The sequence below is a fragment of the Stegostoma tigrinum genome, chromosome 47 (assembly GCF_030684315.1).
Source record: "Stegostoma tigrinum isolate sSteTig4 chromosome 47, sSteTig4.hap1, whole genome shotgun sequence".
Lineage (NCBI taxonomy): Eukaryota > Metazoa > Chordata > Chondrichthyes > Orectolobiformes > Stegostomatidae > Stegostoma > Stegostoma tigrinum.
The window spans coordinates 456,842-481,449 of NC_081400.1; the positions used below are offsets into that span (position 1 = coordinate 456,842).

Genomic DNA, 24,608 nt, shown 5'->3' on the forward strand with positions numbered 1-24,608 from the left:
GCCAGATAAACCTGTGCTCATTAATTTATCACAGCATTGTCTTGACATCTGGCACCGTGGCTTAGTAGTTAGCATTGCTGCCTCACAGCGGCAAGGGCATGGGTTCAATTGCAACTTTGGGTTACTGTCTGCATGAAGTTTTTGCACATTCTTACCTTGTTTTATTTTTCTTTATTCATTTGGGGATGAGGGTGTTGGTGGCTACGCCAGCATTTGAATGATTACAGGAGTAGGGTGGGGGCGGTGGGATATTCTTTGGAGGATCAGTACAGACTTGATGGGCCGAAAGGCCTCTTCCCGTACTATAGGGATTCTATGAGTCATTATAAAACATAAAAGAATTGGAACCTTCAATAAAACAAAACTGTGCTACTCACAATAGAGTTTAATAGTAAAATTCACAAGATTTGTGCTCTCCTGATGTGTTTGAGAGTGAATGGGTTGTCAGCTAGAACTTTGACTTAGAGGCATCTGTGCTGGTTTAGCTAACTGTAACCATCTCAGCTGTGTCATGTTCTGTTATGTTACAATTAGTCTGGGAGAACCAGAGCCAGCTAGATAATATCAGTCAGGGCTACTGCTCTTAAATGTTGTCTATGGATGGCGATGGCCTAGAACTAGTATGGTTAAATAGTATTCAGAGGCCCAGGCAGTGTTCTGGGGATCTGGGTTCAAATCCCACCATGGTAGGGGGAATTCAATAAAAACTTGGAATTAAGAGTCTGATGACAACCATGAAACCATTGCTGATTGTCAGGAAAACCCCATCTGATTTGCTAATGTCATCTAGGGAGGGAAACTACCATCCTTCTATGGTCTGGCCTACATGTGACTCCAGATCTACAACAATGTAGCTCACGCTTAACAATTAGAGATGGGCAATAAATGACGGCCTAGTCAGTAATGCCATATCCTGTAGAATGATTTTGTTTACAAAAAAAAACAGATGTACATGGGGTTATCAGCTATTGGAAAGCCTGCCAACATTTACTCAAAGTGAATAACTGCTGTTCAGTCGATCTACTGATACATGGCTAATTTCATGTAAGACATATAAACTGTTGGTTTTGAGCCCCCTCAGTCATTCAGTGAGCTTTCATTCAGCAACATCTTGCATTCATATAGCATCTTCATCACAAAGAAACAGGTGTAATAAAAAATAGATCAGCTTAATTAACAGCAAGGTGTTAAAGAAGTTTTCAAACATAATGAAGTTTTGGATGGAGTTCCACACAGTCGGGCCAAGATAGTTGAAAAGGGAGAGGGGCAGGCTACTTAGAAATCATGCGGAGCAGGGATAAGCTAGGGGTATAATAGTGGAGAAAATTGGAACAAAAAATTGTGTATGTCCATGGAGGGCTTCTAGAGAACAAAAAAGTTTTTAAATCCAGTGAAGGGAACTGGACTCAGTGTATGTCAGTGAATAATGGAATAATAGCAAATGGGACTTTTTTGCAGGATTGGAAGTGTATGGCAGTGTTTTGGACAACCTGGAGTTTATAATGGGAAACCTAATAACAGACAGAATAAGAATGTGCAGATGTGGAATGTCTAATGTTTTATAAAGGTTTCAGCGATAGAGGCTGAAAATGTCAAATGTTGGAGTATGTGGTCTTGGTGCTAAGAGCTCAAAGCTCTTCTTTGAACAGAATGCTGAGGAAGTTGAGACATGATATTTAGATGTGCTTCTGCTAGAGTCAGTACAGTTAATGGAGGTATGCCTAATTCAAAAAGGAATTGGCACAATGACAAAATGTAATCTAAATGATCTAATTCAAATATTCGAAAAATGCAACAACCATTGGTGACACCATTTGAATAGTATCAGTATTGGGTAAATAGTGAGTGCTGAGTCTGAAGTAAATGTACTTTCCATTCCCACTGCTATATCTTGAGTTTCACTGTTGACTCCTTAGGTAAATAATGTTGCAATGATAATAAACATGGTAAAATATCAAAGCAAACTGGCAAGTCCAACATGAACACCAGGAGTGGATGTCATTTTGCAATGTTGCAAAATCCCTTGAGTTAACACAAAGGAGCAAGGCAAGATTTTCCCAGCATGCTGGCCAATATTTATCTCACAACAGAAAGCAGCTATATAGTCATAGAACAGGGAACAGTACAGCACAGTACAGGCCCACGATGCTGTGCTGACCTATTATCCGACTCTAAGATGAAACTACCTGCGTACCCTACATTTTACGATCATCCATGTGCATATCCAAGAGTCGCTTAAATTTCCCTAATGTACCTGACTCCACTACCACTTCCAGCAGCGCATTCCACGCACCCATCAATCTGTGTAAAGAACCTACCTCTGACATCTCCCCATACCTTCTCCAATCACCTTAAAATTATGCCCCCTCATGATAGTCATTTCTATCCTGGGAAAAAGTCCCTAGCTATCCACTCTGTCCAAGCCTCTCATCATCTTGTACACCTCTATCAAGTCAGTTCTCAAACCTCTTTGCTCCAGTAAGAAAAGCCGTCAACCTTTCCTCATAAGACCTGCCCTCCAGTCCAGGCAGCATCCTAGTAAATCTCCTCTGTACCTTCTCTAAATTTTCCACATCTTTCCTATAATGAGGCACAGAACTGAACACAATATTCCAAGTGTGGTCTAACCAGGGTTTTATAGAGCTGCAGCATTACCTCTGCCAAAGAAAGCCAAAGCATCATATGCCTTCTTAACAGCCCTATCAAACAGGTCGCAACTTTGAGCGATCTATGGATGTGGACTCAAGATCCCTGTGTTCCTCCACACTGCTAAGAATCCTGCCATTAACCCTGTATTCTGCAATCAAATTCGACCTTCCAAATGAATCACTTCACACTTTTCCAGTTGAATACCATCTGCCACTTCTTTGCCCAGCTCCGCATTCTGTCAATGTCCTGTTGCAACCTACAACACAGCCTTCCACGTTATCCACAACTCCACCAACCTTCATGTCATCGGCAAACTTACTAACCCACCCTTCCACTTCCTCATCCAAGTCATTTACAATGATCACAAAGAGCAGGTGTCCCAGAACAGATCTGTGCGGAATACCACTGGTCACCAAGCTCTAGGCTGAATATTTTCCATCTACAGAGACAACACAATGTGGAGCTGGAGGAACACAGCATGTCAGGCAGCATCAACGGAGCAGGAAAGTTGATGTTTTGGGTTGGGAACCTTCTTCAGAACTGGGGGAGGGAAAAGGGAGCTGAGAATTAAATCGAGGGAGGAGGGGTGGGTCTGGGGAAAGGTAGGGGCATGGTGATAGGTGGATGCAGGTAAGGAGTGGTGGAGATTGGTCAGATGGGAAGGGTGGGGCAGGTAGGTGTGAGAGAAGATGGGCATGTTGTGTCAGGTCAAGAAGGCGGGTATAAGGGGCACGTTTGGACATGGGATGAGGCTAGGAATGGGGATATTTTTAAAACTGTGAATTCTATGTTCAGATCATTGGGCTGTAGGCTCCCAAGGTGGAATATGAGGTGTTGCTTCTCCAGTTTGCGCATGGCGTCACTGTGGCACTGGAGGAGCACATCACCAAGGGAGTGGGAAGAGAAGTTAAAATGGTTAACAACCGGAAGGTGTTGTCGATTGTTGCATACGGAGTGCAGATGTTCCATGAAATGGTCTCCGAGTCTGTGTTTGGTCTCACCAATGTTGGGTAGGCCACATTGGGACAGCAGATACAGTAGACCAGGTTGGAGAATGTACAGGTGAACCCCTGTTGGATCTGAAAAGTTTGATTTTGGCCTTGGATGGAGGAGAGGGGTGAGGTGTAGGGACAGATTAACACTTCCTGCAGTTGCAGGGAAAGGCTGGCGCCTTTGTCTGTTGACATTTTCAGCTTCTATCACTGAAACCTTTATAAATACATTTAACATTCCACATCTGCACATTCTTATTCTGTAGTGGGGTTAGTGGGGAGTGAGCAGTGGACGAGGGAGTCATGGAGTGAATGGGCCTATGAAAGGGAAATAGGAGTGGGGAGGGAATATCTCTTCAGTTGTGGGGTCAGATTGTAGGTGGTAAATGGCGGAGGATGATACACTGGATGCAGAGGTTGGTGAGGTGGTATGTAAGGACCGGGGGACCCTGTCTTTATTTTTGTTGAGTGGGGGAGGGTTTGAGAGCAGAACTGTGGGAAATGCAAGAGATGTGGGTGAGGGCATTTTGATTTTTACAGGTGAATCCCAGTCGGATACTGAGGTGGTGGAGGGTTGTTTTTCAGACTGGAGGCCTGTGATCAGGAGTGTTCTGCAGGGATCGGTTCTGGGTCCACTGTTGTTTATCACTTATATAAACGATTTGGTTAAGAATTTAGGAAGCATGGTTACAAGTTTGCAGCTAATACTTGTATTGATGGTACAGTGGACAGTGAAGTAGTTTATCTAGGATTACAAAGGGATCTTGATGAATTACGTCAATGGGCTGAGGAATGGCAGATGGAGTTTAATTTAGATAAATGCGAGGTGTGGCATTTTGGTAAGACAAAAAAGGGTAGGATTTATACAGTTAATGGTAGGGTCCTGGATGATGTTGTTGGACAGAGAGATCTAGGGGCTGAGGTACATAGTTCCTTGAAAGTTGCATCACAGATAAGACAGGGTGTTTAAGAAGGGATTTAGCATGTTTGCCTTTTTTGTTCAGAACATTGATTTGGGATGTCATGTTGAGGTTGTACAGGACATTGGTGAGACCACTTTTAGACAATAGGCAATAGGTGCAGGAGTAGGCCATTCGGCCCTTCGTGCCAGCACCACCTTTTGAAGTACTGTGTACAGTTCTAGTCACTCTGCCATAGGACGGGTGTTATTAAATTGGACAGGGTTCAGAAAAGATTTATAAGGATGTCGTCAGGATTGGAGGCTTTGAGTTATAAGGAGAGGCTGGATAGGCTAGGTCTTTTTTCACTGGGGTGTAGAAGGTTGAGGTGTAACCTTACAGGGGTTTATAAAATCATGACAGGCATAGATAAGGTGAGTAACAAAGGTCTTTTCACTAGGATAGGGCAGTTCAAAACTACAGTGCATATTTTGAAGGTGAGAAGAGAAAGATTTAAAAAGGACCTGAGGGGCAACTTTTTCACACAGAGGGTGGTTCGTATGTGGTATGAACTATCAGAGGAAGTGGTAGATGCAGATACAGTTACAACATTTAATGGACATTTGGATAGGTACATGAATAGGAAAGGTTTAGAGGGATATAGGTCAAACCAGGCAATTGAGACTTGTTTAGTTTGGAAAACTTGGTTGGCTTGGATGAGTTGGACCAAAGGTTCTGTTTCCATGCTATATGTTTCTATAACTAAATAATCATTAGCAAGACAATTATTATGCACTGGTCAGTCTAAACTTAACATGCACTCCATTTTTAAAAAGAAAATACAATTTCTGCTAGATGCTTTCCCCACAGTTTGATGTGGGAGTCAGGAATGAAGTCATTTCTTGCCTTTGAAACTGATTGCATGAGGTAGTAAAGTGGTGAGTCACCTTTAAACAAAGCCCTTTTGGAGTCATACTGTTACGTTAATTTCTGCATTCCAATTATTTTAGCTGTAAATTCCATTCCTCTGATAACACTCTCATTTCCTTCTATAACCTTAGCTTCCACAATCAAAAGAAAAAAACTAATAATTAAACGGTCTTACAATGTGACAACATAGTGTGGAGCTGGAGGAGCACAGCAGGTCAGGCAGCATTAGAGGAGTAGGTAACTCGATGTTTTGGGTCGGGACCCAGTTCTGAAGAAGGGTCCCAACTCGAAACACTGGCTTTCCTACTCCTCTGATGCTGCCTGACCTGCTGTTTTCCTCCAGCTCCACACTGTGTTGTCTCTGACTCCAGCATCTGCAGTTCTTGCTATCTCCGAGTCTTACAATGTGATAATGTTTCCTCTATAGGTTTGTGGCCAATCGGCCTCCTTCCTCAGGGCAGTTACTTAATTAGACTGTGAACAGGAGGGGTAACCTGTTTATTGGCTACCTTTCAGAAGATTTGCAATATTGGCTCGCCTCAGACCTTTGTGGAGTGAGGAGTCAAAAATGGCCCTGATTCCTGACGTTTTCAGACAGAATAAAGTTATGGTCCACTTATTTAATATCAGTAACATACGCTTGGTGTACAGGACAAAATTTCAAAATTAACTGCTGACAAATAACTTAAAATATGATAAATAATGAGTATAACAAAATACTTAAGGACGACATGGACTGAAGAAATGGACAGGCGTTTGGCAAATTACAATTAACTCAGAAATGTGTGAAGATTACAGTTTGATAGATTGGTCAGAGATACTTTAACTAAGTAGTTTAATTGTAAAAAGTGCGGTAACAGACAGACGTGGCAGTGCATGTATACATACCTCTGATGGTAGTAGGACAAGCTGGCAAGGCTGTTTCTTTTTATTTAAAAAGCAGATAAGCTTCTCGGGGACTGGGGCAAAATCCTAGAACTCCCTCAAAACAATGCTGTCGGCATACGTCATGTGGACTGCAGTAGTTCAAGAGGTGGATCACTATCATTTTCTTCATAGAAATTGGGAGGCAATGGCCACTGGTATTAAACTCTGGACTGTTAATCCAGAGACCCAGAAAGTGTTCTGGGGACCTGGTTCGAATCCCATCACAGCAGATGGTAGAATTTAAATTCAACTAAAAAAAGTCTGGAATTCAGAGTCTTGTGATGATCATGGATCCATTGTTGGAAAAACCCATCTGGTTCACTAATGTCCCCAAGGGAAGGAAATAGTCATTCTTATTTGATCTGGCCTACAGATGACTACAGACTCACAGCAATATGGTTAATTCTTACCTGCCCTCTGGGGATGTGTGATAAATGCTGCCTAACCAGTAATGCCCACGTCCCACAATTGAATAAAGAAAACAAAATTAACTATTGATTATTTGCACATTAACACTTCTGTGATATGCCTGGGATAGAACATAGAACATAGAACATAGAACAGTACAGCACAGAACAGGCCCTTCAGCCCACAATGTTGTGCCGACCATTGATCCTCATATATGCACCCTCAAATTTCTGTGACCATATACATGTCCAGCAGTCTCTTAAATGACCCCAATGACCTTGCTTCCACAACTGCTGCTGGCAACGCATTCCATGCTCTCACAACTCTGCGTAAAGAACCTGCCTCTGACATCCCCTCTATACTTTCCACCAACCAGCTTAAAACTATGACCCCTCGTGTTAGCCATTTCTGCCCTGAGAAATAGTCTCTGGCTATCAACTCTATCTATGCCTCTCATTATCTTGTATACCTCAATTAGGTCCCCTCTCCTCCTCCTTTTCTCCAATGAAAAGAGACCGAGCTCAGTCAACCTCTCTTCATAAGATAAGCCCTCCAGTCCAGGCAGCATCCTGGTAAACCTCCTCTGAACCCTCTCCAAAGCATCCACATCTTTCCTATAATAGGGCGCCCAGAACTGGACGCAGTATTCCAAGTGCGGTCTAACCAAAGTTTTATAGAGCTGCAACAAGATCTCACGACTCTTAAACTCAATCCCACTGTTAAAGAAAGCCAAAACACCATATGCTTTCTTAACAACCCTGTCCACTGGGTGGCCATTTTAAGGGATCTATGTATCTGCACACCAAGATCCCTCTGTTCCTCCACGCTGCCAAGAATCCTATCCTTAATCCTGTATTCAGCTTTCAAATTCGACCTTCCAAAATGCATCACAAGATACTCACAAGTCATGAACAAATAAAATAAAATGTTATCTGGGGGAGCTGCCAGAAAAACCTCTGATATTTCACTTTCCCAACAGTACACACAATGGCAGCAACCAAAGAATTTGGCTGCTGACATCAAATGCAAGATTGAAACCTTATGTCATTTGACATGGTTAAAAAGAAATTAGAGTCTGGCATATCTCTGGAAACATACACTAAGGATAGTCGGCAGCTTGGAGCAAAAATAAGGGTAGAACAATGATTTTTTTTATTAAACTGAATTTTTCTAACAGTGTTCAACAGCTTTGAACTATTTCAGAACTCTGAAATGGACAACATGAATAATATTGCTGTTGTAGGTGCAAGTATCCCACTTCTGCAAGATTTTATTACAATACCAGAAAGCAGTTTGGAATGTCCTTCACCTTCTGAGATTGCAAGGCCTAATATATCAAGTCTTGTGTGAACGGGGCCAGTAGTGAAACCTCTCAATTACACAAACTAAAGACTGTATCTTGCCTGCCAAATACAGAAAGCAAGAAAAAAACTATTGGCTGAATCTGAGAGGCTCGATATAACTATTTTATAGTTAAGTTTAATATCTAGGAAAATGACAACAAAGCTGCAAAGATGCTTTCAAAACTGCAATGAAAGCCAGAAAAACCCTGAAAGCCCTGGGTACAAAACCTATGTTACAATTGGCATCCATGTCCCTGGGTTTGGAATGAAACAAATCCCTCTGTGTCCCTTTTCCTTATCATTTTTCAGAGGCTGGCACCGCAGGTCAGGCAGCAACTTAGGAGTTCACATAAGTATCATGTTTCAGGTTCACAACTTATCAGAATTGCTAAGTCGTGATCAGAGCTAAGGTGACACAATAGAGAAGTTGAAAATAACAAATGCTAGATATCACAACGGATCAGACAGCATCCATGGAGAAACAGCAAGTTAATGTTTGAAGTCTAGGTGACTTTTCAGCTGAAGCGATCGCCTGTTTTGAGTATAGATTCTAGCATCCACAGTAGTTTGTTCCTACAGTAGAGACATTACTGGTGATTATCCAGAGGGCTGAATTCATGATCTACAGACAGGCATTCTAAACTCAACACAGCAGTGGGGGACCTTAGATTTATTTAATTAACGAATCTCTGAAAAGACAGCTAGTGTCAGCAATGGTGACCATGGAACGAATGGATTGTTGTAAAAATCCATCTGTTTTTTGTTCATGTCTTCCGCAAGAGGAAATTTGCTGTCTTTACCCAGCCTGGCTTAAATGTGACTATTAGACTCAAAACAGTGTTTTGAACTGTTCTCTGAAATCTTCTCATAAGCTAGTTGTAATCAAGAAGGTAGCTCTTCATCATCTTCAAAGAAAATTAGGGTTGAAGACCCCATTAATAAACAAGTTCCTGACTCGCTGTTGAAACTCCTAGACAAATAGTCACAAATAACCAAAAAAGAGAAAGGGAACAAAACCCTGTGGCTTAAGGATGCCAAAGTTTCAATTGTAGAGTTGAGTCTTGCTTTCAATGCCCTCTGGCTATAGTCACTTCGTAATAATTAACTATCAACAGTGTAACCAAGGTGTAACAACACTATCCCATTAAAATTTGAACTAGATAGATTCTTTTGTTTTTTGTGCTGTACTCCTTCAATCCCTCCAAAGGCAAACATTTGACAAGGGTCAGATATGAATTGCTAAACTCCTTTATTTCACAATACATTAGCACACAGAGCAATACTCTGATTAAAGTCTCTTATTTAAATCAGTACACTTGTTACTATATAGTAACATGAAATATTACATGCTCCCTGCAGCAATCAGTTTGTCGGGCAAATAAAAATTATACTAATTTCACTACTCACCCCCTCCACCATGCTAACATTGAGCCTTTTCCAGGTCTGTCCTACAGTTTTTGTTTCAAAATCTGTCTACTTACTGTCTTTTATCACTCGCTGTTCACAGCTAGGTAAGAATCCAAAAGACATTGCAAACATTGGATAATGTATGTGTGTGGAGGATACAGTTGGGGACATGGGGTGTTTACTGATTGCTGGAGGAAGGTAAGATCACCTTATCTGCAGCCTTTGGGGAAAACAATTAACACCCATTAATACATTAACTGTTGTCCCTCAGTATGTTTTCCCCTAATAGCATACAAATAAACCATGCTTCAAAATATTTGGACAATAACTGTTCCATTCAAAATCTCTTGGTGAAAAAATTCCATAACAACAAGTAGTCCCATTCAACAATCACGTGTATTGGTACTAACTTCCACCGGTTCACTCTCCTGTAACACGTAAACCAAAATTACAATTTACGAGCTTTTTCATGATCGTGCGTACTTGTGAAACTTTCTGAGATCCTAAAGTAAGATGAATAAAGCTCAACGTCAGCCAATATTTATTTAAGTGTATTTGAAGGTGTGACAGTTCCTGGCTGTTCTCCAGTAAGTTGTGCAAGTTGCTATTTAGTTACAATGGACATAAAAAGATGCCTTGTTAAGATGATTCATAACAGTTTAGCCCACCGTCATGTAATCTCTTGGGGGAACCAAAAATAGGTAACAATCCAAGACAGGTGTGGGGTGAGGTGTTGGTGGGCGAGGTAAATGTACAAAATTGTTCACTGACTTAATTAAACAATGAAAATTAGTACAGGAGACTACAGTGGCTGTAATTTACATTACTGAGTAATCTATCTATTTTTCACATACTGTGACCTCCACCCAGCTAGGAATTAAAAGACAGCTCTTTTGTTGAGGCTTTGTGATGAATCACTACCACCATGAGCCAAAACTGGTTCCCTATGTCTACTGTACTCTGGGAGAAAAGATATTTTTAATCTAATTCTTATGTAACTTGTACACATAGTGCAGAATCATCCTAGTTCCTGAATGATATGGATAACGGCAAGAAAGTTGGTGCATCACATAAGATCAGCAGTGAGGCTCTCCCTGCCACAGACAGCAAGATGTCCCATTTCCAACCAACTGCTGATTGGCGAGACGAGATTCTTACGTGTTAAGCGGCAATCATTGGAGTCACATCTGGCCAGGCCAGGTAAGGCCAGATAAAGATAGCAGACCTCCGTCCCCAAGGGCATTAGTTAAACATTTATTTTTAAGCAGTGATTATGGTTTCATGACACCATTACTGAGACTAGTTTAGTATTCCAGATTTTGTTAATTGAAGTTAAATTGTACCAGCTGCTGTTGTGGAATTTGAATCAATATACGCAGAACATTAATCTGGGCCTTCTACCTATTGTTTATGAGCCCAGTGTCATTACCATTAACACCATTAAGAAGTTTCAAGTCAGTTACCATTTTTGCAGACCTGCTCTTGACCTTTTCCAAAACGTGTTATCAACAATCTGAAGAGACTAAAACTGACCATAGACTGACAATTGAAGTCTAACCAAAGTGCAAAATTATGGATGGAACCTCCCCACATCCTGAATGACATAGACTATGAGAACTGCGTGAGCAATTGGGCAAGACCTTAACTGACATTGAGAGCAAGAAGTTGCATATTCCAACTAAGTACCCAATGTCAATAGGAGATTCTTGCTAGTGACCAGTGAGAGGTTTAATAACACGGATTATCATTCACACACACAGAATCCCTACAGTGTGGAAGCAGGCCATTTGGCCCACCAAGTCCACACCAACCCTTCAAAAAGCATCCCACCCATATCCATCTCCCACCTATCCCTGTACCCCTGCATTTCCAATGGCTAATCCACCCTGCCTGGATATCCCTGGACACAATGGACAATTTGGCATGGCCAGTCCACCTAACCTGCACATTTTTGGTCTGTGGGTGGATACCGGGGCACCTAGCAGAAACCCGTGCAGACACGGGGAGAATGTGCAAACTGCATACGACAGTGGCCCAAGGGTGGAATCAAACCTGGGTCCCTGGCACTGTGAGGCAGCAGTGCTAACCACTGAGCCACCTGCCACTCTTGGGTGACTGTCTGTGTGGAGGTTGCACATTCTCCCTGTTTCTGCGTGGGTTTCTGCCGGGTGCTCTGGTTTCCTCCCACAGTACAAAATGCGCAGTTTAGGTAGATTGACCAAGCTAAAATTGCCCATGGTGTCCAGAGATGGGAGTTAGGTGGATTAGCATGGGAAATGCAGGGTTACAGGGTTAGAATATAGCATTGGGTCTGGGTGGAAGGAGCTTCAGAGGGCTGGTGTAGACTGTTGGGCCGAATGACCTATTTCCACACTGTAGGGATTCTATGATCCATTATCACCCTCATTATTACTTAATCTCTTTTCATTAATACATACTGCCTAGTGTAGCACTGCTGAATTGAAACTAGATGCCACGAATTCCTGTGGGTCGTGGCGAATCTAACTTGTCACTTGCTCCTCTGGACCTCCATTTTAGAAATCTGGCACTACAGTCACAGGTCACAGTCCTTGAAGCTACAAGCATCCCATGTCCAAAGATATAGGTATCCAACACGTCCATCTTTACACATCTCTGATCCACTTGCAGTATGCTTCCGCACTTTAACGAAGCTCTTTGTAGCACACTAGCATCTCTCGTTGAAATGCTGCGGCAAGGAGACTATTTATATTGGAACAGGAAGAACCAGGCTGCATCTCTAGTCTACTTGCTTGCTTTCTTAGCACTCACTCACTTAGCAACTATGTAGATACTCACAACACTCTTGCCTTGCCTTACATTGCCTTTTAGCTCTTTACCCCCTCAGCCAGAGATAACGGGCAAAAGTTTGTCTTTACGTGCCTTTCTGCACAGAAACAAAGCCAAGAAGCTCGTCATGTTTGTCAGCAGTCAACAGTAGAGGAAGTGTGCGCGCGCAGCACTATGCAATATCAGTCACACATGCCAAGAATATATGTGGTCAAAAGACAGCCATTTGCTTGAAGCAGATGCAATATCTCAAAGTCTAAAGGGACTAGTCCTCAGTCAAGTTAAATGAGAAAACCCTTCAGTCAGGGGGTCTTAGCAAAGTAATTCAAGGGCAGCCTCTGATAGCATTACTGGACATGGGTGTGGTAATTCAGTCACTTGGTGCAGTCAAGGTCAGGATTCTTTCCTCACAGGAGTGAGGAGTCAAAAGTCGGGAACCTCATGACTCAATTTGGCTGCTCTGTCCAATTATGGGCTGAATTCTCCCGAAATGAGATATAGGGTGAATTATACTGAATATTGGATATGTCCCAAGAGACAATTCTAACTGATGTTAAGGTCCAGCCCAAACTCCCTCTAAACATATTAAGGGGCTAACTCAGACCCTTACTTTTATCTTATTTAAAGGCAAATGTAAGGCACTGCGTTCTTACACCATGGATAGAATACAAACAAAAAAGAAGAATTGTCATAACTTTAACTCTGTCAAAATACTTAACAATATAATATATTATTTAACTACTACTCATCGACTGTTCCAATATAACAGCATTCCACAAACACAGACTTGACAGATTTCCCTCACTTGCTGTCTACAGTTCAGAATGAATCGTGCAGCCGAGACAGAACTCAAGCTTTTGCATCAGCAGAGAGAAAGCTATAGTGAGCAGCTTCAACTCCAAAACCCCTGCTTGAACAACAGAAAGCAAAAACTAAAACCCTGGGTCTGTGTAAGCCTGACTCTACCCACTCATGCTTCTTTTGTCTAACTGAAATAAACCAAAAGCTACTTAAAGCCACATTTCATCATACTGACAAAACATTGCCGCATCTGAAATCCACTAAGTTAAATACAAACCAGCAATGGAACCCGGAAGATCAAGAATTCAGATATAAACTGACTAAGCTTGTCCATTCTACTCTGAAGAAGGGTGTCTGGACTCAAAATGTTGATTCTGCTTTCTTTTCACAGATGCTGCTAGACCTGCTGACTTTCTCCAGCAATTTCTGTTTCTGTTTCAGATTTCCATCAACCACAGTTCTTTGTTTATTTTAAGTTTATACTTTCTTGTTTCACGAGGCAAATTAATGCATTTACGCTATACTTTGTAACACATTCATTTCAAGCACTTCAGTAAAATAAATAAACAAATTGAGGTGAGGAGACCAACAAGAGGGAAGAGGACACTTGACCTCCTCCTTTCCAAGCTGCTGGCTGCAGATGCATCTGTCCTCGACAGTATTGACAAGAGTGACCACTGTGTCCTTTTGGACACTAAGTCCCACCTTCACAGTGAGAATATCCTCCATCACCATGCTAAATGGGACAGACTTTGAGCATATCCAACAACTCAAGACTGGCATCCATGAGGCGCTGTGGGCCATTAATAGCAGCATTGTACCTCCAGCATAATCTACAACCGCATGGCTGGCTATATCCTCCCACTCAACTACTGCCGTCAACTCAGGCCATCATCCCTGATTCAATGGAGAGAGCAGGAGGGTTTGACAGGAGGAGTACCAGGCATACCTAAAAATGTGGTGTCATCTGGTGAAGCTACCAAACAAGACTACTTGTATGATAAACAGCATGAGTACCAAGTGATAGAGCTAAGTAATCCTACAACCAATGGATCAGATCTAAACTCTACAGTCCTTCCACACTTAGTTGTGAATTAAACAACTCACTGGAGGAAAAGGCTTCTCAAATATCTCCATCCTCAATGATGGAACAGCCCAACACAATAGTGCAAAAGATAATGTGAAGCATTTGCCACAATCAAGAAGTGTGCCAAGTGGTTCTGTCAGGAACGCTCAGCTCCTGACCTCATTACAGCCTTGGTTCGAACATGAACAAAGAGCTAGATTCCAGAGTGAGATGAGAGTGACAGCCCTTGAGATCAAGTCTGCATTTGACTGAGTGTGGCATCAAGGAGCCCTAGGAAAATTTGAATCAATGGATACAGGGGCCAAACTCTCCATTGGTTGGAGTCATACCTGGATCAAAGGGACATGTTTGTAGTTGTTGGAGGTCAGTCATCTCAGCTCCAGGACATCTCTATCAGGAGTCCTCAGGGTAGTGTCCTAGGCCCGAGTATTTATTAATTTATTGGTGTTGTTGTCATGTGTACCAAGATACAGTGAAAAGTGTTGTTTTCCATACCATACAGGCAGATCATTTCATACAAAGATCATCAGGCTTGCAGAATACAGTGTTACAGCTGCAAAGAAGGTGCAGAGAGAGAGATCAGAATTGACATTTGAGATGTCCGTTCAAAAATCTGATAATAGCGGGCAAGAAGCTGTTCTTGAATTTGTTTGCATGTGTATTAAAACTTCTGCCTGATGGATGAGGGTGAAAGAGAGTAACTGGGCGGGAGGGATTTTTGATTATGTTAGTCACTTTACTGATGCAGTGGGAAGTATACATGGAGTCAATGGATGGAAGGCTGGTTTGTGTGATGGACTGGTCTGTGTTCATGACTCTGTAGTTTCCAACGGTCTTGGGAAGAGCAGTTGCCATAGCACGCTGTGATGCATCCAGATAAAAAACTTTCTATGATGCATCTTTTTGGACATACTGAAGTTCGTTAGTCTTCTGAGCTAGTAAAGACAGTGTTGTGTTTTCCTGACCGTCAAGTATACATGGGTTGACCAGGACAGATTGCTGGTGATAATCACTCCCAGGAACTTGACACTCTCAATCATCTCCACCTCAGCACCATTGATGCAGACATGGGCCTGCCCTCAACTCCACTTCCTGCAGCCATGTCCAAATCCTTTGTTTTGCCGATGTCGACAGAGAGATTATTGTCTTTGCTGTATTCTGTCTCATCATTGTTTGAGATCTGACCTATAATGGTGGTGTTGTCAGCAAGCTTGTAAATGGAGTTAGGGTGGAACTCAGTCACACAGTCGTGAATGTATAAGGAGCAAGGGGCTGAGTACATAGCCTTATGGTTCACTGGTGTTGAGAATTATGTTGGAGGAGGTGTTGTTGCCTAGTCTAACTGATGCCTATGTGTCAGGAAATCTAGGGTCCAGTTACGGATGCAGGGAGCAGAGATCTATGTCTCAGACTTTAGAGATGAGTTTCTTTGGGATTCTGGTGTTGAAGGCAGAATGTAGTGAATAGGTAGGAGCCTGATGTAAGTATCATTGTTATCTAGATGTTTAGGGGGTGATTTAAGGGCTGGGTGGTAGAGTCTGCTGTGAACTTGTTGTGCTGGTAGGTGAATTGCAAAGGATCAAGGCAATTTGGTAGGCTGGTGTTGATACGACTCATGTCTAACCCCTTGACACGCTTCATAATTACGGATGTCAGAGCCATCAAGCAGTAGTCATCGAGGAAGGATGTATGCTTTTCCTTAAGCATTGGGATGATTGTGGTCTTCTTGAAGTAGATGGGGAATTCAGGTCGTAGCAAGGAGAGGTTAAAGATGTCTGCAAATACTCCTGCCAGCTGGTCTGTACTGGATATGAATGCACAGCCAGGGTTTCCATCCAGGCCAGTTGCTTTCGCTGGGTTCACTCTTGTGAAGGTTGATCTAACATCTGTGGTGGTGACCGTGGGCACAGGTTTATCTGCGGCTGAGGGGAGAGATGACATCATTTTACTGACCTTCAGTTCAAAGTCAGCATAAATGCACTGAGCTCGTCAGGTAGGAATACACTGTTGCCCATGATTGTGTTTGACTTTGCTTTGAAGCCCATGATGTCATGTAAGCCTTGCCACAAATGACGGGTGTCCATGTGGTTGGTCTGGGTTGGTCACTGGATACAAAACGTTAACTCTGATTTGTCTCCACAGATATTGCCAGACTGGCTGAGATTTTCCAGAATTTCTGTTTTTATTACCAAACAAAACTTGGCTCTGATCACATTTGGGAATTTCAGGGCAGGAAACCAAATGTTTGATCAAATAAGTACACTTTAAAGAGCCACTTAAAAAGAGAAGAGAAATACAATATTTTTAAAGGGCAATTGCAGAGTTCAGGGCCCAGATATTTGAATACACAGCTGCATTCCATTAGCAGAGTGATCTTGTGGCGCAGTTATTGTGTCCATACCCCTGGACTGAGAGATCCAGGCTCAAGTTCCAACCCTGAACAGATCGATTAGGGAAAATAGGTAAAATTATTAAAAAAAGGTGAATGCTGAAGAGGTCAGAATTAGAGTAATCAAGAGGTCTCATACAGTTGTGAAACTAGAAGAGATTACAGAAATAAGTTTTGCATAGCTGTGGAGGGATTTGAATAAAAAGATGTGAAGTTTAAAATCAAGACATTGCTCAACCAATTTCATATGCAATGTGCATATGTTCTTTGATTATTGCGATTGTTTTACTTCCTTGGTTACCGATTGTTTATAACATGAATAGATGCTTGTATTGTCTATGTGAACACAAGGCATTATTTACCAATCAGAATTAATACTCAGAATGGTGACACTTGAGCCACACCTATGGCTAGTCATTAACTTCTATGGAACAACAATGCTGTACTAATTTTAAATAGATCTTTATCCTAGAAAGTGGAAAGAAAGTTGAATCATACACCACCTTATTTGATCCATAACTAAAGCATTCTAGCATAACAAACCTATCTCATAAAAAATACACAATTAATCTTGTGTGCACACATCTAATTAGAAGATGAAAATGTCAAAAATGTAGTACTGATAAAATGTGCACTTAAGAGTTCAATTTATGTAAAAGTCTGACAAAAAAAAACAGAAGCCTTTTCTTCCACTGGTCTGCAATGGATGCAAACAGAACAAGAACATTCAATGTTAACCCAATGATTCAACATTCCAAATACAGGTTGCTTTCTCACAAATCTCTAAAGTCACTAATTTTCCTTTCCTGAATCTCCGCAATGTTTTCCTCAAATTCCCTTCTTTCTAAAAGAACTTCTGGTGGGACAGTCAATGTATGAACAAGAAGGCCTTTCAACTTTAATAGCCACTTCGAATGTTGTGTGCTCATTCCCATGTTAATTTCCAGGAGCCTCCACTGAGTTGTTCTGAAAAGGAACACATTCTATTTTCCCTTTCAACTCCAATTCAAGATACTCATGTCAATTGTAGCCCTTCCATTTAAAACCAGAGAATAAACCTGTGCCTCTTTTGCTCTCTGACTGAGAGACACAAAACAATGCATTTATTTACTAAATGTAGTAGCAGTCTGTAACTATTGTTTTTAATTTCCGATGAACAGTATTTTAATAGTCGCAACCGTACTGTTAAAAGGCTAATCAATGATTCTAAAATGTCACTCAGAAAAGTTAGTCTTTTCTGCTATAACACACAGCCACTCAGCTCCCCTCCACCATTCATATAGTCAGGTGAGGGTTTATCTGCACTTGAAATCAACCTTTGCTCTGTCACTCTTGATATATTTACTTTCCAAAAAATCTAGCTCTTATTTTAGAATTATGTCACCTCATGCCTAATGATTCCATACCATATCAACTCTTTCAGATTGCTTTCAAATTTTAAGCACCTCTACCAGTTATCTTTCATACCCAAGGGAATACATGCCCAGACAACTGTGCCTTCTAATTTAACACATCTGGATACATGTTGCTTCATCCAAGTCAGTGATAAATATGGTGCAAAGCAGATCTCTCAAAACAAATGCTGGAGGATTATGATGAACTGCATTCCATCAATGTCTGTTTGTGTCATTTCTTACCTTCTTACCAGTTTTCAACCAGCAACAGGCTATTCTCAATTCCAGGAATGATAACTTTTGCTAGTAATTTCTCATGTGAAATCTTATTGAATGCAGTGAGATAACAGCTTTATCCACCTTATTAGCGATCATGTTCATTCATCATACCCACATTCATCTAAATTTACTTCATCCAAAGAACACTGTCTCCCTATGATGAGTTCAAATTTATTTAAGTGCTTACATCAGCCTGCTCCTAATGACAGACTCTGATAGATTCCCCAGAATTGGTGGCATGGTAGTAGAGCCTAATCTTGTGTCCATCGCTGCGAAACACAAAATTGTTGACACAAGTAACCGGTTCACCAGGTCTAATGAGAGTGATCCATGTAAGTAGGACAAATGATTTGCCACCATACCTCAGAAGGATCTACATTTACCAAACGGTATGCAACTTGATAAACTAGGCAATTTTTAGATAAAACCTTGGCAAAAAGAATGATTAGTCCAAATAATAACTGATTGGTTGCTCCAAATTAGAAAGTCCTGTGGACGGATGTAAAGAAAGAAAACTTACATTGGCAGGGCAAGCTGACTAAGAAGCTGAACTTTCTTTGGCAAACAATTGTTATCAACGTCTTCCATATTTGGTTTGATTCAGCTGCCACCTACTGGAAAGTAGAATATTTGTCAGTTACTTACCCAACAAGGCCATTTCACGAGTTTTTTTTCTATAATGAGTGATACATCACAGAAACAAACACGTCAGTCCAACCCATCCATGCTGATCATAATCCCAAACTAAACTAATCCCACCTGCCTATGCTTGGCCCATATCACTCCAGACATTCCTTATTTGTGTACATAGAACATTACAGCACAGTACAGGCCCTTCAGCCCTCGATGTTGTGCCGACCTGTCATACCAATCTCAAGCCCATCTAACCTACACTATTCCATGTACGTCCATATGCTTATCCAATGACGACTTAAATGTACTTAAAGTTGGCGAATCTACTACCGTTGCAGGCAAAGCCTCCATTCCCTTACTACTCTGAGTAAAGAAACTACCTCTGACATCTGTCCTATATCTTTCATCCCTCAATTTAAAGCTATGCCCCCTCGTGATCGCCGTCACCATCCTAGGAAAAAGGCTCTTCCTATCCACCCTATCTAACCCTCTGATTATTTTAAATGTCTCAATTAAGTCACCTCTCAACCTTCTTCTCTCTAATGAAAACAGTCTCGAGTCCCTCAGCCTTTCCTCGTAAGACCTTCCCTCCATACCAGGCAACATCCTAGTAAATCTCCTCTGCACCCTTTCCAAAGCTTCCACATCCTTATAATGCGGTGACCAGAACTGTACACAATACTCCAAATGCGGCCGCACCGGAGTTTTGTACAGCTGCAGCATAACCTCTTGGTTCGGGAACTCGATCCCTCTATTAATAAAAGCTAAAACACTGTATGCCTTCTTAACAGCCCTGTCAACCTGGATGGCAACTTTCAACGGTCTGTGTACATGGACACCGAGATCTCTCTGCACATCTACACTACCAAGAATCTTACCATTATCCCAGTACTTCGCATTCTGGTTACTCCTACCAAAGTGCATCACCTCACACTCGTCCATATTAAACTCCATTTGCCACCTCTCAGCCCAGCTCTGCAGCTTATCTATGTCTCTCTGTAACCTACAGCATCCTTCGTCACTATCCACAACTCCACAAGGGAGGGTTTGGATTCTTTGATAATTGGGGCTCTTTCTGGGGTAGGTGGGACCTCTACAAGCAAGATGGTCTTCACCTGAACCAGAGGGGTACTGATATCCTGGGGGGGGATATTAGCTAAGGCTATTTGGGTGGGTTTAAACGAATTCAGCAGGGGGATGGGAACCAAAATTGTAGTTCGACTATAGAAAAGGTTGAGAGTAGGGTGGTCCGAAATAAAGTTTCAGGGAAGCAAGATGGCACCGGCAAGAAAGAAGTTGGTTTGAAGTGTGTCTACTTCAATGACAGGAGCGTCCGGAATAAGGTGGGTGAACTTGCAGCATGGGTTGGTACCTGGGACTTCGATGTTGTGGCCATTTCAGAGACATGGTTAGAGCAGGGACAGGAATGGTTGTTGCAGGTTCTGGGATTTAGATGTTTCAGTAAGAACAGAGGAAATGGTAAAAGGGGCGGAGGTGTGGCATTGTTGGTCAAGGACAGTATTACAGTTGCAGAAAGGATGTCTGGGGACTCGTCAACTGAGGGTAGTATGGGCTGAGGTTAGAAACAGTAAAGGAGAGGTCACCGTGTTGGGAATTTTCTACAGGCCTCCGAATAGTTCCAGAGATGTAGAGGAAAGATTAGCAAAGATGATTCTCGATAGGAGTGAGAGAGACAGGGTAGTTGTCATGGGGGACTTCAACTTTCCAAATATTAACTGGGAACACTATAGTTCAAGTACTATAGATGGGTCAGGTTTTGTCCAGTGTGTGCAGGAGGGCTTCCTGACACAGTATGTAGATAGGCCAACAAGGGGCGAAGCCACATTAGATTTGGAACTGGGTAATGAGCCTGGCCAGGTGTTAGATTTGGAAGTAGGTGAGCACTTTGGTGATAGCGATCACAATTCTGTTATGTTTACTTTAGTGATGGAAAGGGATAGGTGTATACCACTGGGCAAGAGTTGTAGCTGGGGGAAAGGCAATTACGATGAGATTAGGCAAGTTTTAGGGAGCATAGGATGGGGAAGGAAACTGCAGGGGACGGGCACATTAGAAATGTGGAGCTTATTCAAGGAAAAGCTCCTGTGTGTCCTAGATAAATATGTACCTGTCAGGCAGGGAGGAAGCTGTAGAGCACGGGAGCTGTGGTTTACGAAGGAGGTGGAATCTCTGGTCAAGAGGAAGAAGAAGGCTTATGTTAGGATGAGATGTGAAGGCTCAGTTAGAGCACTTGAGGGCTACGAGGTAGCCAAGAAAGACCTAAAGAGAGCGCTCAGAAGAGCCTGGAGGAGACATGAGAAGTTGTTGGCGGATAGGATCAGGGTAAACCCTAAGGCTTTCTACAGGTATTTAAGGAATAAAAGAATGATGAAAGTAAGATTAGGTCCAATCAAGGATAGTAGTGGGAAGTTGTGTGTGGAGTCAGAGGAGATGGGGAAGCGCTAAATGAATATTTTTCAACAGTATTCACTCTAGAAAACGACAATGTTGTCGAGGAGAATACTGAGATACAGGCTACTAGACTAGGTGGGATTGAGGTTCACAAGGAAAAGGTATTAGAAATCCTTCAGAGGGTGAAGATACATAAGTCCCCGGGCCGGATGGGATTTATCCTCGGATCCTCTGGGAAGCCAGGGAGGAGATTGCCGAGGCTTTGACATTGATCTTTAACTCGTCATTGTCTACAGGAATAGTGCCAGATGACTGGAGGATAGCAAATGTGGTTCCCCTGTTCGAGAAGGGGAGTAGAGACAACCCTGGTAATTATAGACCAGTGAGCCTTACCTCAGTTGTTGGTAAAGGTTATAAGGGGTAGGATTTATAATCATCTAGAAAAGAATAAATTGATTAGGGATAGTCAGCACGGTTTTGTGAAGGGAAGGTCGTGCCTCACAAACCTTATTGAGCTCTTTCAGAAGGTGACCAAACAGGTAGATGAGAGTAAACTGGTTGATGTGGTGTATATGGATTTCAGCAAGGCGTTCGATAAGGTTCCCCACAATAGGCTATTGTACAAAATGCGGAGGAATGGAATTGTGGGAGATATAGCAGTTTGGATCAGAAATTGGCTTGCTGAAAGAAGACAGAGGGTGGTAGTTGATGGGAAATGTTCATCCTGGAGACCAGTTACTAGTGGTGTACCGCAAGGGTCGATGTTGGGTCCACTGCTGTTTGTCATTTTTATAAATGACCTGGATGAGGGCGTAGAAGGATGGGTTAGTAAATTTGCAGATGACACTAAGGTCAGTGGAGTTGTGGATAGTGAAGAAGGATGCTGTAGGTTACAGAGAGACATAGATAAGCTGCAGAGCTGGTCTGAGAGGTGGCAAATGGAGATTAATGCGGACAAATGTGAGGTGATGCACTTAGGTAGGAGTAACTGGAAGGCAAAGTACTGGGCTAATCGTAAGATTCTTGGTAGTGTAGATGTGCAGAGAGATCTTGGTGTCCATGTACACAGATCCTTGAAAGTTGCCACCCAGGTTGACAGGGCTGTTAAGAAGACATACAGTGTTTTAGCTTTTATTAATAGAGGGATCAAGTTCCGGAACCAAGAATTTATGCTGCAGCTGTACAAAACTCTGGTGCGGCCGCACTTGGAGTATTGCGTACAGTTCTGGTCACCACATTATAAGAAGGATGTGCAAGCTTTGGAAAGGGTGCAGAGGAAATTTACTAGGATGTTGCCTGGTATGGAGGGAAGGTGTTGTGAGGAAAGGCTGAGGGACTTGAGGCTGTTTTCATTAGAGAGAAGAAGGTTCAGAGGTGACTTAATTGAAACATATAAAATAATCAGAGGGTTAGATAGGGTGGATAGGGAGAGCCTTTTACCTGGGATGGTGACAGTGAGCACGAGGGGGCATAGCTTTAAATTGAGGGGTGAAAGATATAGTTCAGATGTCAGAGGTAGTTTCTTTACTCAGAGTAGTAAGGGAATGGAGGCTTTGCCTGCAACGGTAGTAGATTCGCCAACTTTAGGTACATTTAAGTCGTCATTGGATAAGCATATGGACGTACATGGAATAGTGTAGGTTAGATGGGCTTGAGATTGGTATGACAGGTCGGCACAACATCGAGGGCCGAAGGGCCTGTGCTGTGCTGTAATGTTGTATGTTCTATGTTCCACCAACCTTAAGTGTCGTCTGCAAACTTACTAACCCATCCTTCTACACCCTCATCCAGGTCATTTATAAAAATGACGAACAGCAGTGGACCTAACATCGACCCTTGCGGTACACCACTAGTAACTGGTCTTCAGGATGAACATTTCCCTTCAACTACCACCCTCTGTCTTCTTTCAGCAAGCCAATTTCTGATCCAAACTGCTATATCTCCCACAATCCCATTCCTCCGCATTTTGTATGATAGCCTACTGTGGGGAACCTTATCGAACGCCTTGCTGAAATCCATATACACCACATCAACCGGTTTACTCTCATCTACCTGTTTGGTCACCTTCTCAAAGAACTCAATAAGGTTTGTGAGGCACGACCTACCCTTCACAAAATCGTGCTGACTATCCCTAATCAATTTATTCTTTTCTAGATGATTATAAATCCCATCTCTTATAACCTTTTCCAACACTTTACCAACAACTGAGGTAAGGCTCACTGGTCTATAATTACCAGGGTTGTCTCTACTCCCCTTCTCGAACAGGGGAACCACATTTGCTATCCTCCAGTCATCTGGCACTATTCCTGTAGACAATGACGAGTTAAAGATCAATGTCAAAGGCTCGGCAATCTCCTCCCTGGCTTCCCAGGGGATCCTAGGATAAATACCATCCAGCCCAAGGGACTTATCTATCTTCACCCTCTGTAGGATTTCTAATGCCTCTTCCTTGTGAACCTCAATCCCACCTAGTCTAGTAGCCTGTGTCTCAGTATTCTCCTCAACAACATTGTTGTTTTCTAGAGTGAATACTGTCGAAAAATATTCATTTAGTGCTTTCCCTATCTCCTCTGACTCCACACACAACTTCCCACTACTATCCTTGTTTGGACCTAATCTTAGTCTCGTCATTCTTTTATTCCTTCAATACCTATAGAAAGCCTTAGGGTTTACCCTGATCCTATCCGCCAACAACTTCTCATGTCTTCTCCTGGTTCTTCTGAGCGCTCTCTTTAGGTCTTTCTTGGCTACCTTGTAACCCTCAAGCACCCTAACTGAGCCTTCACATCTCATCCTAACATAAGCCTTCTTCTTCCTCTTGACCAGAGATTCCATTTCCTTCGTAAACCACGGCTCCCGCGCTCTACAGCTTCCTTAACCAAATATCTTGAACTGTACCCACATCCAATACTTCCTCTGGAAGTTCATTCCTCAGACAGTATTAAAATATAATCTCTCTGGTAACCTTTTCTTTCAGCTTTGCCCCTTCCATACCTAGTTTGGTCATTGTCTCGCTTTGTTCATGCCCATTAACTTATCTCCATTGTCCAGAACCCATGGTCTGGATTTTATATGACCACATGGGGCAAAGGGAGTGGCAGAGTATGAGATCAGCCTGTTGAACCTGGATCCCTATTGTGTTATCAAAATTGATGTGGTTCGACAGCCTGTAATCCCAGCAATAGTCACAGGTCCCAATGTTCTCTACTAGAACTGCAGGGCTGCCAGCCATGGAATCGGCGACAACTCA

The 24,608-nt window shown here is 42.3% G+C and overlaps 1 long non-coding RNA gene across 4 annotated transcripts in view; it reads right to left on the minus strand.

The window, feature by feature from the left end:
* Positions 1-24,608, minus strand: part of LOC125449679 (uncharacterized) — a 73,227-nt gene that overhangs the window by 46,646 nt on the left and 1,973 nt on the right. For 3 of the 4 annotated variants that reach the window (XR_009443462.1, XR_009443460.1, XR_009443463.1), the window contains exon 2: positions 18,834-18,924. This is a non-coding gene — a long non-coding RNA (uncharacterized LOC125449679). Of the gene's footprint in view, positions 1-18,833; positions 18,928-24,608 lie in introns of all 4 variants that reach the window. The other variant, XR_009443461.1, reaches the window with a different exon arrangement.